Genomic DNA, 14,035 nt, shown 5'->3' with positions numbered 1-14,035 from the left:
TGCCCAGTGATTTTCCTATAGAAAAGTGATGGAGACAGGGGCTGTGACAGCTGTGGCAGGACCAGCAGTAGTGGAGACTTCAGAAGACTGCATGGCAGTGAATGTATTCAGAGGACAATGCAAAGTAGACGTTCTCCTTTAGATGCTTCAGTGCAACCCAGACAGTGAGGCTTGTGCCTTCAGGGCAGTAGTGCTGAAGAAACTGATGAATCCAAGGAGTTTAGGATCCTACAAGGAAGGTGCACACCTATGTTCATGTCTATTTATGGATGTCGGTGAGGAGGGGCGAGAAAGGAGGCATATGGGATCCATCTACAACAGTTATTCCAACTGGGAACAATTCTACTCCCCAGGGACCATTTAACAATGTTTGGAGACATTTTTGATTATCATGTTGGCGGATGGAGGTGTGGGGAGAAGAGGTAGTACTTTTGGTATCTTGTAAGTAGAGGCCAAGGATGCTGATACACAGGATATGATGCAAAGGACAGTCCTCATGACAAAGAATCATCCAACTGCTCATGTCAGTAATTCCAAAGAAATCCTGGTCTGCAGCCTAGCTGGCCAGGTTAAAGCTGTGGGCTGAGTGTCTACTGCAATGGTGAGAGTGCAGCCTCTAGAATTTGCTAGACCAGGATTTGAAGCCCAGCCCCACATCTTATTAGCTTGTCTTAGATAAGGAACCTAACCTCTCTAAGCTTCAGTTTCTTATCTTTAAAATGGGGAAATCAGAGCTGTTGGGAGGATTAAAAGAGGCGGTACCTGTCAGCTGGCTAGCACAGAGCTGGACACGTAGTTCAAGTTCCCAACAAGTGTTAACTCCCATTATGGGCATTGTCATCTTCCCAGCACAGATTATAACTCCATTAAAACAAATTTATGGGGGTTCCTGTTGTGGCTCATCAGTTAACGAGTTTGACTAGCATCCAGGAGGACACAGGTTTGATTCCTGGCCTTACTCAACGGGTTGGGGATCCAGCATTGTTGTGAGCTGTGGTGTAGGCCAGAAACTACGGCTCCAATTCAACTTCTAGCCTGGGAACCTTCATATGCTGCGGGTGTGGCCCTAAAAAGCAAAAAATTAAAAAAAGAAAAAGAAAACAAGAAACAAATTAATGAGGCAAAAGGGACATTTGCGTAGAGCTCCCAGGTTTCATAATTCGGTGGTGATAGGGTCTACACACTGAGAACACACCAAGCTCTATACCTAGGATCCAAGTGCTTTTTGTACCTCTGCTATAATCCAGTGAAAAGTTTCCTGAAAACACTTCATCAAAGTCTCCTTCTTCCTCCCTCTAAAAAATCCTGCAACATCTAATAAGTTCTTGGTTCTCTGGTTTCCCTTGCTAATGATTCAGTCCCTTCGAAGGGGGAAAATGCAGTGAAGGAAACAGTTACTTTCTGCTCTTGATCAGCCCAAACTGCCAAATTGTAAGGAAAGACGTGGAACTGATAGTTGCCTTATAGTCAAGGGAGCATCCCATGATGGACTAGGAGGAAAACATTCATCCCAGTTCTGACATAGACCCTATTTAAGAAAACAGAATTCAAAGAGCTTGAAGAAAGAAGAGCTGGGACTATAGTTCGCATTCAAAAAGGAAGGTGGCTTAAGCTCTAACTCTTTGGTCATAAAATCATGGTGAACAGGATGGGGGTGCTTCCCCTAAGGAAATAGGTCAGTGGCCACAGAGGGTGCTCTCTAATGAGTTCAGGTCTTTAAAAGGCCCTCACAGGGTGAATGAGGAACACCTAGCCTGGGGCACACAGAGAATGACACAAATGGACATGTGTCTTTGGAGGACAGCATTATGGCAGGTGTGGGAAGGATGCTCGTGGCAATTGTAAAGGCATTTAGGTATGGAAGTTGGAAGAAGGACAAGGAAGCCCATATCCACAGCTCAATTTTCTGTTAATCGTAGCACAGAGAAGGCAGAATGATCCGTTTCATATTTTCCTTCAATCTTTTCTATCAAGGAAAACGATCTAGTCATAACAGCCAGCATGATGTTGGCTAGGAAGGGGTTTGGGCACTGGCTGGTCGAATGAATAGGAAGAGCCCACCTCACTCGCTGTGAATGAACTCCAGTCTGCTGCCTGGATGAGAGAAATGCAGATGAGATTGCGAAACCTGACCTAAAACTTGAGGTGGATGGTGGCGTGCGGACCTGTGCTGGAAGACCTACGACGGACACATCATGTGCTTACTTTTTCAAGTGGGAAACGTATTTTAGAAACAATCACCCCATGGGTTTGATGCTGATCCTTAGCAAAATTCTAGGCTGTTTTAATTAAGAGAGCTTGTGAGTACTTGGAGGCACAAAGGAGGAACAAAATCTCTGGACTCAGTATGGTTTCCCAAGGAAAAGCGTTGGATGAATAATCATCAGCATTTGCTGAGCACCCACTGTGCACTGAGCACCAAGCACGTCACTCACTCAGGCCTGAAATAGTCCTTTGGTGCAAGTACTACCCTTATTCCCATTTTCAGAGGCACAGAAGAAACAGAGGCACAGAGGGGTCAATTAACTTGTCGGTGGTCACACAGCTAATTCATGACTGAGCTGGAGCTCAACAAGGCAGATGGGCACTGGAGCCACTGCTTTTTTTATTATGATTTTACAAAGCCATTACTAATGTATAGCAACATATTTTCAGGACAAAATGAGGACACGCAGGCCACCCTGTGCTCTGCTGAGGCAGAATAGCACTCAGTTAAGCAGCTGGAGCAAGAGAAGCTTATTTCAAGCATCCCAGCCAGCCTGGAAGTTCCTGGGACAGACAATAGGCTAGTTTGCACCATTAACTATTGGTGAAATTTGAGTATTTTAACCTATAACAATGGTAGCTACCTATGGTTTAGCCTATTTCTCGCACTTCTCTTGTTCAATATTTTTGTCAAAAAACCTACACAGGCATCTGCAGTGCTTGTTGAATCACTTTCAGATGACACATAGCTGGGACTCGTTAACCAGAGAGGTAGGTGACAGACATGTGATTCAGGAAGGTCTTTATAGTTCAGAGGGTGGTGGCCTATGATACAATGAATTTTAACAGAAATAAATGTGAAGCTCTGGATTTAGTTCCCAACACTCAATTTACACAAAGGGAGGATGACAGAGCCCTGACTTAACTGAAGTTCCTATGAAAACATGGCATTTCAGGGCTCCACCAGCTAGTGAAGTGACCCCGGAGCTGAGCTGTGTTAATATGCCCTCGGTCCTGGGCTGTGTTAATATGCCCTTGGTCCTGGGCTGTGTTAATACGCCCTTGGTCCTGGGCTGTGTTAATACGCCCTCGGTCCTGGGCTGTGTTAATATGCCCACCCCATCCTCTGATCATCTGGGGTGATCAGAGCGCTGACACAAGGAAGGTGTTCAAAGAAGGGTGTTTGCTGTACATGGAGCAGTTGAGAGAACCGAGAACTTTTAGCCTGAGGAGACTAGGAGATATCTGATAACAGCCTTCAATTATTTATAGAGCTGCCATTTCTACAATCAAGAAACTTGTTCTAAGCACCTGCCATGTAGAAGGAATTGTGTTATATCCTCTGAGAGACTGAGGAATGAGGAAGGAGGCTCTCCCACCTCAAGAGATGTGTGAATAGACAGCGGTCGTCTGACACTGAGGCAACTAAGCTAAGGGATAGTGAAAGGTCGCTGTACTAAAGATACTCTGAATTACGTGGATTTTTTTTTTTTTCAGATATTTGTAAAAAGTTTCAACTATTGAAATGAGTAGTTAACTTGTTTTTCTGTTTGCTGTTATCTTTGTTGTTGTTTTTGGTTGTGCCCGCAGCATGCAGAAATTTCTGGGTGAGGGACCAAAGCCACACCACAGCTGTGACCTGAGCCACAGCAGTGACAGCACCAGATCCTTAACCCACTGGGCCACCAGGGAACTCCTGAGAGTAGTTTATCTGTAAGAGAGGTTAGAAGACTTGATTGGAAACAGAATTTGTTTAATTATAAGGAAAGTATTTCTAAGTAGGAGTTTTCTAAGAATGGAGTAACTGGCAAGGGGCAAGAGTGAGCATTGAGGGCGTTCAGGAGGCTGGTTGGTCAGGTCCCAGCCCTGGGTGGATGGGTTGTGCGAACTCCTAAGACTCCTTCCAGATCATGGGTCTCTGACTCTGTGAAAATAAACCATCAGGTTGAGAACAGAAATGGAAGGAAAACGTAAGCCAGACCTCCTGTGGGTTAACTGTTGGATGTTAGTCACCCTGAAGCCTAACATGAGTATTTGGGGATGGGATCCAAGTTACCACGACGTCGTGTAGTTGCAAAGCAGACTCTGCTTTTGAGAGCATGCCACCCAAACTTATACAACAGTGAAGTCAGATTTCCAGAGCTGGAAATGGCCTTTTGGCTAGTTAGCCACAGCACCCATTTTACAGATGAGGACAGCTCCCTGGAGGGGGGCTCACTGCCTTGCCTGGGGTGACACAGAGGCTTCCTGTTGGCACAGTTCTGCTCTCTCCAGGCCAGGCCACTTTCCACTAAGCACTCTGCTGTCTTATTCAGCTGCCTGAAACCAAAACAGACCAATGAACATAAACCTTTTTCTTGCTATCCCTGTGGCACTTGAAGTTCCCTGGGCTAGGAGTGGAACCAGAGCTGCAGCTGCAGCCTAAGCCACAGCCATGGCAACACTGGATCTGACCAGCATCTGCAACCTCTGCTGCAGTTTGTGGCAATGCCAGACCCTTAACCTATTTAGTGAGGGCAGGGATGGAGGCTACATCCTCACAGAGACAATGTCCAGTCCTTAACCTGCTGAGCCACAACAGGAACACCTGAAAATAAGTCTCTTTTAATCGTATTCATTACCAGACTCATTGGACAATGATTTCCTGTCTAATGGTCTTACTTGGAAGCACTCTAAATTTCAGTCTCTTTTTTGCATGCATGCAGAGTCCAACAGGAAGACCTGGCTTATTTAAGCAAAGGATGAAGCCACCTCTTCCATATGATTGCAGGATTGAGGTGATTTTCTGGACAAGTTGCCCCCTCCCTCATCTTAGAAGACCCCTTGCTTTGTCCACCTCAAGTCTCAGTGCCTCCAGTGTACAGTCATCTTGGGGTGCCCCCTCCAGGCTCCTGGAGTTTCTGGGGAGCAGTTCCACGTTGAAATCTTCACAGATCAGATGGAACAAGCAGCACCCAAGTAGCGGGGGCTGCACTGTAGGAGCAGAAAGGTGAAATAGCAGGGTCAGCAAAGCCGATTTCACCAACCCGACAATTTCCGCCTGCAATTAGCTCATAATCATCTTCAGCCATGTTCTCACAATGGTCACTTGGATTTAAGCTCTATTCCACATGTTAATGTTTGCCCTCAGAAAAAAAGAAGACTGTTTCTCTAGTATATCCTGGTAATCCTGGAGAAAAGAGTGCCTTCCTTGGGCTCAACGGAGACTGGAAGGAGGTGGCTTGCATGCTGCTGAGGCACCAACAAGCGTTTTCCACTGGTCTGTCAGATTTCTTCTAACAAAGGTTCGACCGCAGACCCTCCAACAAATCACATTGAAAATGTAGAGACCTGGGATTTACCAGGCTCTGCCCACTTACTTTATCCAATCTGTTAAGATTCTCAGGACCTACTTGCTCATAAGACTGTTGCCAGGGTACCTAAGTGCTTTAATCGATTCTTGAAATAGGTCTGTGTCTCACCCCTGAGAAGCAAGTACTTCTGTTTCCTTCTGCATCCAGGCTCAAGCTCTTGCCGGAGCAATATGGCGGCGGTGGGGAAGGTTAGCACGTCCTCCTCCCTCTTGAAAATTCTCCTTTGCTAGATTGGTGGGATGGCCGGTGTTTCTTTTTATCCTTTGAAAAATGTTCTTTAGTGTTGATGTAAAGTTCTTTGAAAAAAAATAAGCATTTTTTAAAATGTTACAAAAAGGTCTTTTCCAGGAGGAAAAACAGTATGGTGGAGAGTTCCCAGCATGAGGACCTGGGGACAACAATCAAATGGGCCAAAAGATGCCAATTTGACAATTTAAACCCAGCAGGAGATGGCCAGAGAGCCAACTTCTGTGAATAATCAAGCATGTAAAAGTTGTCCTGTAGATAAATCTTATACATAATGAATTAAATACTGTATTTTTTTAATCCAGATGTTCTGGTGTCTGGCAGATAAGGACAACCCCCCCCACCACCAAAAAAAAAGACTCATAGGGGATTTCTTTTTCTTTTTTGTCTTTTCTAGGGCTGCACCTGTGGCATATGGAGGGTCCCAAGGCTAGGGGTCTAATCAGAGCTGCAGCCACTGGGCTACACCACAGCCACAACAACGCAGGATCCAAGCCGCATCTGTAGCCTACACCACAGCTCACGGCAACACCGGATTCTTAACCTACTGAGCAAGGCCAGGGATTGAACCTGCAACTTCATGGTTCTTCGTCGGTTTTGTTAACCACTGAGCCACGACAGGCACTCCTCATGGGGCATCTCAAAGCCATTGTTCACACAGCGTCATACCTGAAGAAAGCATTAATATCCCATCTTAGCTGTCAGACCTGACCTAGTTTGTGTCCCATTTCTGCAGGGTTGTTGTAAATAGCCAGAGTTAATCTGATAGACTGATTTCTATTAAGGTGACTCTGGCTAGTAATGCCTCAGTTCTCTTCTCAGATATCGTTATTTTTTTTCCATGATGTTTCATGGTTGAATCTCAAGGAGTTTGTGAATTTCAGGTTCCTGGAAATTCAAGAGGGGGCTGGTCAAGGAGTGACTGACACTTTATGGGCTGGGCAGCCCCTGCCTCCAGTTCCCCAGCTCAAGGACTTCCACTGCATGATTAGTAGTGGGGACTTCAGTCCATCAGGACTTTTGAGCCTCAGGTAGGCTGAAAAATAGCCCCCCAAGAGATACCCATCTCTGGTCTCTAGAACCTGTGACTGTTACTTTAAGTAGCAAATGATGTAATTAATTTGATTAAGTTAATGAGCGTATCCTGGTGTACCCAGCTAGGCCTTAAATGCAATCACATGTGACCTTATAAAGGCAGGCAGAGAAAGCTTTGAGAGAGCCACAGAGGAGGTGATATGAAGATGAAGCAAGGAGAGGTGCAGCCACAAGCCAAGGGAGGCTGATGGCCCTCAGAAGCTATAAAGGGAAGAAATGGACTCTCCCCAAGAGGCTCAGGAAGGAGTGTGACCTGCTGCTGCCTTGACCTCAGACTTCCAGCCTCCAGAACCGTGAGAGAACAAATCTTTATTGTTTAAACTACCAAGTTCATGGTCATTTGCTACTGCAGCCACAGGAAATGAAAGCAGGGTCTCTTAGTCTTGAGTTCAAATTCTGACTCCAACTCTATAAACAGTCGTTGCAGTTTCAGACGTAGTTTGTTCTGAACCTCTATTTCCTCATATATAAAATGAGAGCAGAGCTGTGAGGTATCTTTTACAGAATGTTTGGTACCCCAATAACGCTTCATGACATGTTGGGCTTTTGTGGGGAAAAAAACTCCCCCAAAACCTCAGTGGTTAAAGTTGCCATCAGGGAGTTCCTGCTGTGGTGCAGTGGGTTCGTGATCTGGCTTGTCGCTGTGGTGTTGCTGGTTCCATCTGCCGCCTGGTGCAGTGGGTTAAGGATCCCGTGTTGCCACAGCTGTGGGGTAGGTCGCAGATGAAACTGGGATTCAAGCCCTAGCCCAGGAACTTATATGCTGCAGGTGCGGCATTAAAACCAAAAAAAAAAAGGGCGGTTTGCTATCAGTATGTCCACAAACACCATGAAGTTCTCTTCTCAGAGACCTTCTGTAAGTGTCTATGAGAAAAGTGTATGTGTGGGTGGGAGGGAGGGAGAATGGGCACATAAGTGGGTGATGGGCCAGATAGGGGGGTGACAGAGGTGACGTAGAGTCAGTGGGTAAGACATTGTGTTGGAGGTCAGCGGAGGGGTCACAGAATTCTTGCGTGATTGTAGAGCAGATGGACAGGGGCCCTTAGAATTTAATGGGAAAATTCCCTGGTTTCTTCTTGAAGCCTTCGCTTTTTATACCACATCCATATTTTAAACCTCATAACTGAAATCTAAGTACACTCTTCATTTGTAGCTTGTCATCGGAGGGAAAATTACAGAATGGGTCATAGCAGTGGGAAGATTATGGGTTGCCGCTGATAAATAGCTATTTATATGTCCTGAGCCGGCTCTGGGGTATTTTCCGGGTATCATTTCATAGCAGAGTTAACATCATCACATAAAATATGACAACAGGTTGTACACTGCCGATCTGATGAAATTGCAGCCTTCTCTAATGAGCGAGCGAGGCCCAGAGGCAGAAGCTTCCCTGATACCTGTCACTTCCAGTCATGGGCCCTTTGAGTGGAGAGGGGGCACATGGGCAGAGGTGGCAGGACAGACCTCTCATGGTACCCCAGAGCCCACTTTGGGGAGAGCGGTTTCTCAGCTCCAGGTTATAGAGTCCGCTCTCTTCGTCCCGCAGACAAAGCTTTTAAAGCACTGCGTGCAAATGCTCATCACATCTCTCCCATCAACTCACAGCATCATTTCAGAGCTGATGCACCTTTGCTTGTATTGATCCTTAATTGGCAGGTTCTCTGAACTCTCCCTCCCTGCATGACCTCAGCTCGGCGGTTAATGATTTATGAAAGAAATCTACATGCCTCAGAGGTGGTCCATACTTGAAGGCACCACCAGGGCAAATATTTTAAGTGAACCCTTTTTGAAATGAAAATAATCGCAGCAGTGTTCATCTCTTTGGTCGTTTGGGATTTTGCTTCCTCTAAGTATGGGAGGGAGGGGGTGTTTGAACGTTGTTTGGGGAGCACACCTGTACTTGCCAAGCTCATTTTCCTGGTGCCTAAGTCAGTATTACTCTAAGTGAAAGCAAAATGTTTTCCATTTACTGCCTAGACCCACCTGGACATCCAGGTAGTAAACCCCATTGCTTCAGTGAACTCTAACCTGCAGCTTGAGCACATTTGAGAGACATATGTAATACTAGGGTATCACATTTGCTAATGCAGTTATTACTCAGCTCTTTTACATCTGCTGTCTTATTTGTCTTATTCTCTGAAAGCTGGTCAGTACCACTCATTGTCCCCCTTTGGTCATTTTAAATATGAAGAACCTTTATTGTTTGTACTTAACGTATTTGCATATAAAATTTTACTCCCACCATCCGCGCCCCTCAATAAAGGGCCAGCTGGAACTCCAGGCAGGGAGGGTTAAGCAACCACAGGATTTGCTGAAACTCTGCCTCTATTGCTCTGGGCAAGATGGTGCTGGGGTCCCAGCTGTTCCCTGTCGCAGCATCTGCTCAGTGGTTTCAAGTTGCTTGTCAACACCAACCAGGACTGAAAAAAGAAGTTTTAAAATATTCTAATCAAACACCGTTTCTTACTCTCGTGAGCATTATAAGGTGCAGCCCTCTTTCCCCTTGCCCACTTCAGGCCAGCAGATATAGAAAGTCTCAGAATAGATTCAATTCATTAGCATACAAAGCAATTTTGGAATGGAAACTAGACTCCTGGAAATCTCAAAAGTTACACTGTCACGTTAGGCAGTTTAATTTCCTTTTCGAAAGGACAAATCATTCTACTTTATAGAGATTATTGTGCACAGTAGAAGTTCTATAAACTAATTTTAAAAGCTATATAGAGTAAAATTCACATTTTGGTGTACAGATCTATACATTTCTATACAAGTGCAGGTTCTTATAACCAGCATCACGGCTAGAATACAGAACAATTTGCATAAAGAATTCTCTTCTGCTACCTCTTTTCAGTTAGACCCTCTCCCCTTTCTAGTGGTTACCCCTAGAAACCACTGATCCATGTTCTCTGTGCCAACATGTTCGCCTTTTCCAGCATGTCGTAGAAACAGAATCATGGGGTATGCTACCTTTTGATACTGACCTCTTTCACTTAGTGCATTTGAATTCTCTTATGTTATTGCATGTATTCGTGGTGCATTCATTTTTTATTGCCGAGCAGTATTCCATTGTGTAGATGGATCACAGTTTACCCATGCAACCACTTAAGCTAACTTGGTTGTTTCTGGGTTTTGAAGATTATGAGTAACGCTGCCATAGACATTTATGTACAGATTTTTGCATGAACACAAGCTTATTTAATTTTTGTAAGCATGTTAGAGAATATCATTATCCCCATCCTGTAGATGTGGAAACCAAGGCACAAAGAAACTGAGGCAGACCCTCAGATGCCTATAATTTAATCTGTGATATGCAGGCATGTTTTTCATCCATCCAAAATCCATTCCTTTCTTCTTCCTTCTTCACTCAGCCAGACTCGCATTGTGGTCCGAGGGCTCTTCCAACCTTCCCAGGCTTGTTTTCCATTTTATCTCACAAGCATGTCCCGTAAGAAAACCTCTTTGGGAGTTCCTATTGTGGCACAGTAGATAGGAATCTGACTAGTGACCATGAGGTTGAGGAATCTGACTAGTGACCATGAGGTTGTGGGTTCAATCCCTGGCCTCGCTCAGTGGGTTAGGGATCCGGTGTTGCCATGAGCTATGGTGTATGTCTCAGACATGGCTCGGATCCTGCGTTGTTGTGGCTGTGGCTGTGGTGTAGGCTGGCAGCTGCAGCCCCAATTTGACCCCTAGCCTGAGAACGTCCATATGCCACAGGTGTGGCCCTAAAAATCAAAAAAAAAAAGGGGGGGGGAGAAAAGAAAACCTCTCTGCGTTTAATCCGACCATGGCATCTTCTCAGAGGACCCGGTCAAACACAACATTGACCCTGTTGTATGTAACTGAAGTTCATTGTTCTGACTATTGAATTATATGAGTGTAATGTCCAATGATAGGAGCGTTGGGTAAACACATTGTGGTATATTCATGATTGCATATTCCAGGCGTTTCCAGATTTTACCATTATGAAGAATGCTGCTATTAGCATCCCTCTGTAGGATCCATAATTTGTCTTGGATATTTTTCTAGAAATGAAATTGCTGGGTCATAGGGTAGGCAGATGGCTAACATTGAAGAGAATGTCGAATTGCTTTATAAAGAGTGTGTGCATTTACACTCCTACCAGCAACATATAGAAGAGCCTGTGGATTCAGAAATCCTCTCCAGTACTTAGTACTGTAGGATTTGTAATTTTTGCCCATTAAATGGATATAAAACATATCTTACTGGGAACTTTATTGGCATTTCCCTCAGGCTGAACATCTTTTTATATTTATTTCCTCTTCTGTGTGCTGTACTGCCTATTTATGTCCTTGCCATTTTTAGGGGGGACCAGGGGGAGGAATGTTTGTTCTTTTTGGACTGAATTGTAGAAATTCCTTATATGCTCCTGATAGTAATCCACTGTTGGTTACATGTATTGACAATATCTTTTCTCAATCCAATTTGTAAGTTGTCTTTTACATTCTTTAAGGGATCCATTGATGAGCACTTCTCAATGTTAAGGTATAAATTTCATTAATTTGAAACTGTATGGTTAACATTTTTGTTTAAAAATTTCTCCCTACACCAAGATTAGAAAGACATTCACCTATATTTTTTATACAGTGTGAATACCTGATTATAATACTTCAGATGCCAAGTTACCACCTCCACCTTACATGTGTGCTCACAGACCTGACAATCATTCTTTTTTTTTTTCTTTTTTTTTTTTTTGAGCCACACTGGTGGCATATGGAGGTTCCCAGGCTAGGGGTCGAACAGGAGCTACAGCTGCTGGCCTATGTCACAGCCAGGGCCACTCTCAGATCTGAGCTGCATCTGGAACCTGCAACACTGGATCCTTAACCCACTGAGTGAGGCCAGGAATCAAACCTGTGTCCTCATGGATACTAGTCAGGTTCGTTACTTCTGAGCCACAACAGGAACTCCTATGAAAGCATTATTAATTCTAATATAAAAGCCAGGAATTATAAACAATCCTATAGCTGTCACTCTGTACTAAGACCACAGGAGCAAAAACTTCCCTTCCAGTCAGCATCCCCTTATTTTTTTAAATTAAAATATTTTTTTTTTACAATTTTTTTTCCCACTGTACAGCAAGGGGGTCAGGTTATCCTTACATGTATGTTTTTTTTTTTTACAATTTTTAAAGGTTATTATCCATTTAGAGTCATTACAAGATATTGGCTATATTCCCCATACTGTACAATACATCCTTGAGCCTGTGTTACACCCGATAGTTTATACCTCCCACTTACCTGCCCCCATAGTGCCCTCCCCTCCCCACTGTAACCACTAGTTGTTCTCTATATTTCTGAGTCTGCTTATTTTTTGTTATATTAACTAGTTTGTTGTATTTTTTAGATTCTACATATAAATGATATCATACAGTATTTGTCTTCCTCTGTCTGTCATCTTTTACTCAGCATAATGCCCTCCAGGTCCATCCATGTTGCTGCAAATGGCAAAATTTTGTTCTCTTTTATGGCTGAGTAGTATTCCATTGTGTGTGTGTGTGTGTGTGTATCCATTCATCTGTTAATGAACACTTAGGTTGATTCCATATCTTGGCTATTATAAATAATGCTGTTATGAGCACTGGGGTGCATATATCTTTTTGAATTAGTGTTTTGGGGACTTTTTTGGATATATACCCAGGAGCAACATTGCTGGATCATAGGGTAGTTCTGTTTTTAGTTTTTTCGAGGAACCTCCGTACCGGTTTTCCACAGTGACTCCACCAGTTTACATTCCCACCAGCAGTGTACAAGGGTTTCCTTTTCTCCACATCCTTGCCAACATTTGTTATTTGTGGTCTTTTTGGTGATAGCCCTTCTGACAGGTATGAGGTGATATCCCATTGTGGTTTTGATTTGTGTTTCCCTGATGAATGGCGACGTTGAGCATCTTTTCATGTGCCTATTGGCCATCTGCATTTCCTCTTTGGAAAAATGCCAGTTTTTCTGCCCATTTTTCCATACGGGTGTTTGTTTGATTTTTGTTGTTGTTGTTGAATTGTATAAGTTGTTTAATACATGTTGAATATTAATCCCTTATCAGTCATATCATTTGCAAATATGTTCTCCCATTCAGTAGGTATTTTTTCATTTTGTCAATGGTTTCCTTTGCTGTGCAAAAGCTTTTAAGTTTTTATTTGCATTACTGTAGGAGGTAGATCAAAAAAGATATTGTTATCTGAAGTGTTCTGCCTATATTTTTCTTTAGTTCTGCCTATATTTTCCTTTACTTTTATGATATATGGTCTTATATTTAAGTCTCTAAGCCATTTTGAGTTTACTTTGTATATGATATTAGAGAATGTCCTAATTCCATTCTTTTATATGTAACTGTCCAGTTTTCCCTGTACCATTTATTGAAGGGGCTGTCTTTTCTCCATTGTATATTCTTACCTCCTTTGTTGTGGATTAACTGACAGTAGGTGTGTGGGTTTATTTCTGGGCTTTCTATCCTTTTCCTTTGATCTATGTGTTTGTTTTTGTGCCAGTACCATACTGTTTTGATTACTGTAGCTTTGTATTATAGATATTCACCTGTAGATAGTTTATCCTAAAAAAAAAGAAAAAAGAAAAAATTTGCTTTTGTCATTTAAGTGTTTAAGTTATCTGGAGTTATATTAAGAACTAATTTCACTTTTCCCCACATATGTATACCCCCCAAGGTTAATTAATTAATTTATTTATTTATTTTAATATTTTTTTTTATTTTCCCACTGTACAGCAAGGGGATCAAGTTATCCTTACATGTATACATTACATTTTTCCCCCACCCTTTGTTCTGTTGCAACATGAGTATCTAGACATAGTTCTCAATGCTATTCAGCAGGATCTCCTTGTAAATCTATTCTAAGTTGTGTCTGATAAGCCCAAGCTCCCGATCCCTCCCACTCCCTCCCCCTCCCATCAGGCAGCCACAAGTCTCTTCTCCAAGTCCATGATTTTCTTTTCTGAGGAGATGTTCATTTGTGCTGGATATTAGATTCCAGTTATAAGTGATTTATTAAATAGTCTTTTCCCCTTCTACTGACCTTCATGCCAACTCTTTCAGATATAAAATTTCAATGTATTCAAGAGTCTATTTCTGGAATCTCTATTCTATTCCGTTGAATAGTTTGTCTG

At 43.1% G+C, this 14,035-nt stretch overlaps 1 protein-coding gene across 7 annotated transcripts in view; it reads left to right on the top strand.

Annotated features, from left to right (window-relative positions):
- The window catches only part of SLC22A15 (solute carrier family 22 member 15), a 255,205-nt gene that overhangs the window by 83,615 nt on the left and 157,555 nt on the right, over positions 1-14,035 (top strand). The window contains exon 1 of one of the 7 annotated variants that reach the window (XM_085023481.1): positions 7,017-7,192. The exons of the other annotated variants lie outside the window; for them this stretch is intronic. The gene's annotated coding sequence lies outside the window, so the exon portion shown is untranslated. Of the gene's footprint in view, positions 1-7,016; positions 7,193-14,035 lie in introns of those variants that run through there. 7 annotated transcript variants of the gene reach the window in all.

Source organism: Sus scrofa, chromosome 4, assembly GCF_054392235.1.
Source record: "Sus scrofa isolate SSC_HxYL_T2T_F1_AM1 chromosome 4, Sscrofa_HxYL_maternal_Yorkshire_Landrace_v2.0, whole genome shotgun sequence".
Lineage (NCBI taxonomy): Eukaryota > Metazoa > Chordata > Mammalia > Artiodactyla > Suidae > Sus > Sus scrofa.
This window is presented reverse-complemented; position numbering and strand designations above follow the sequence as displayed.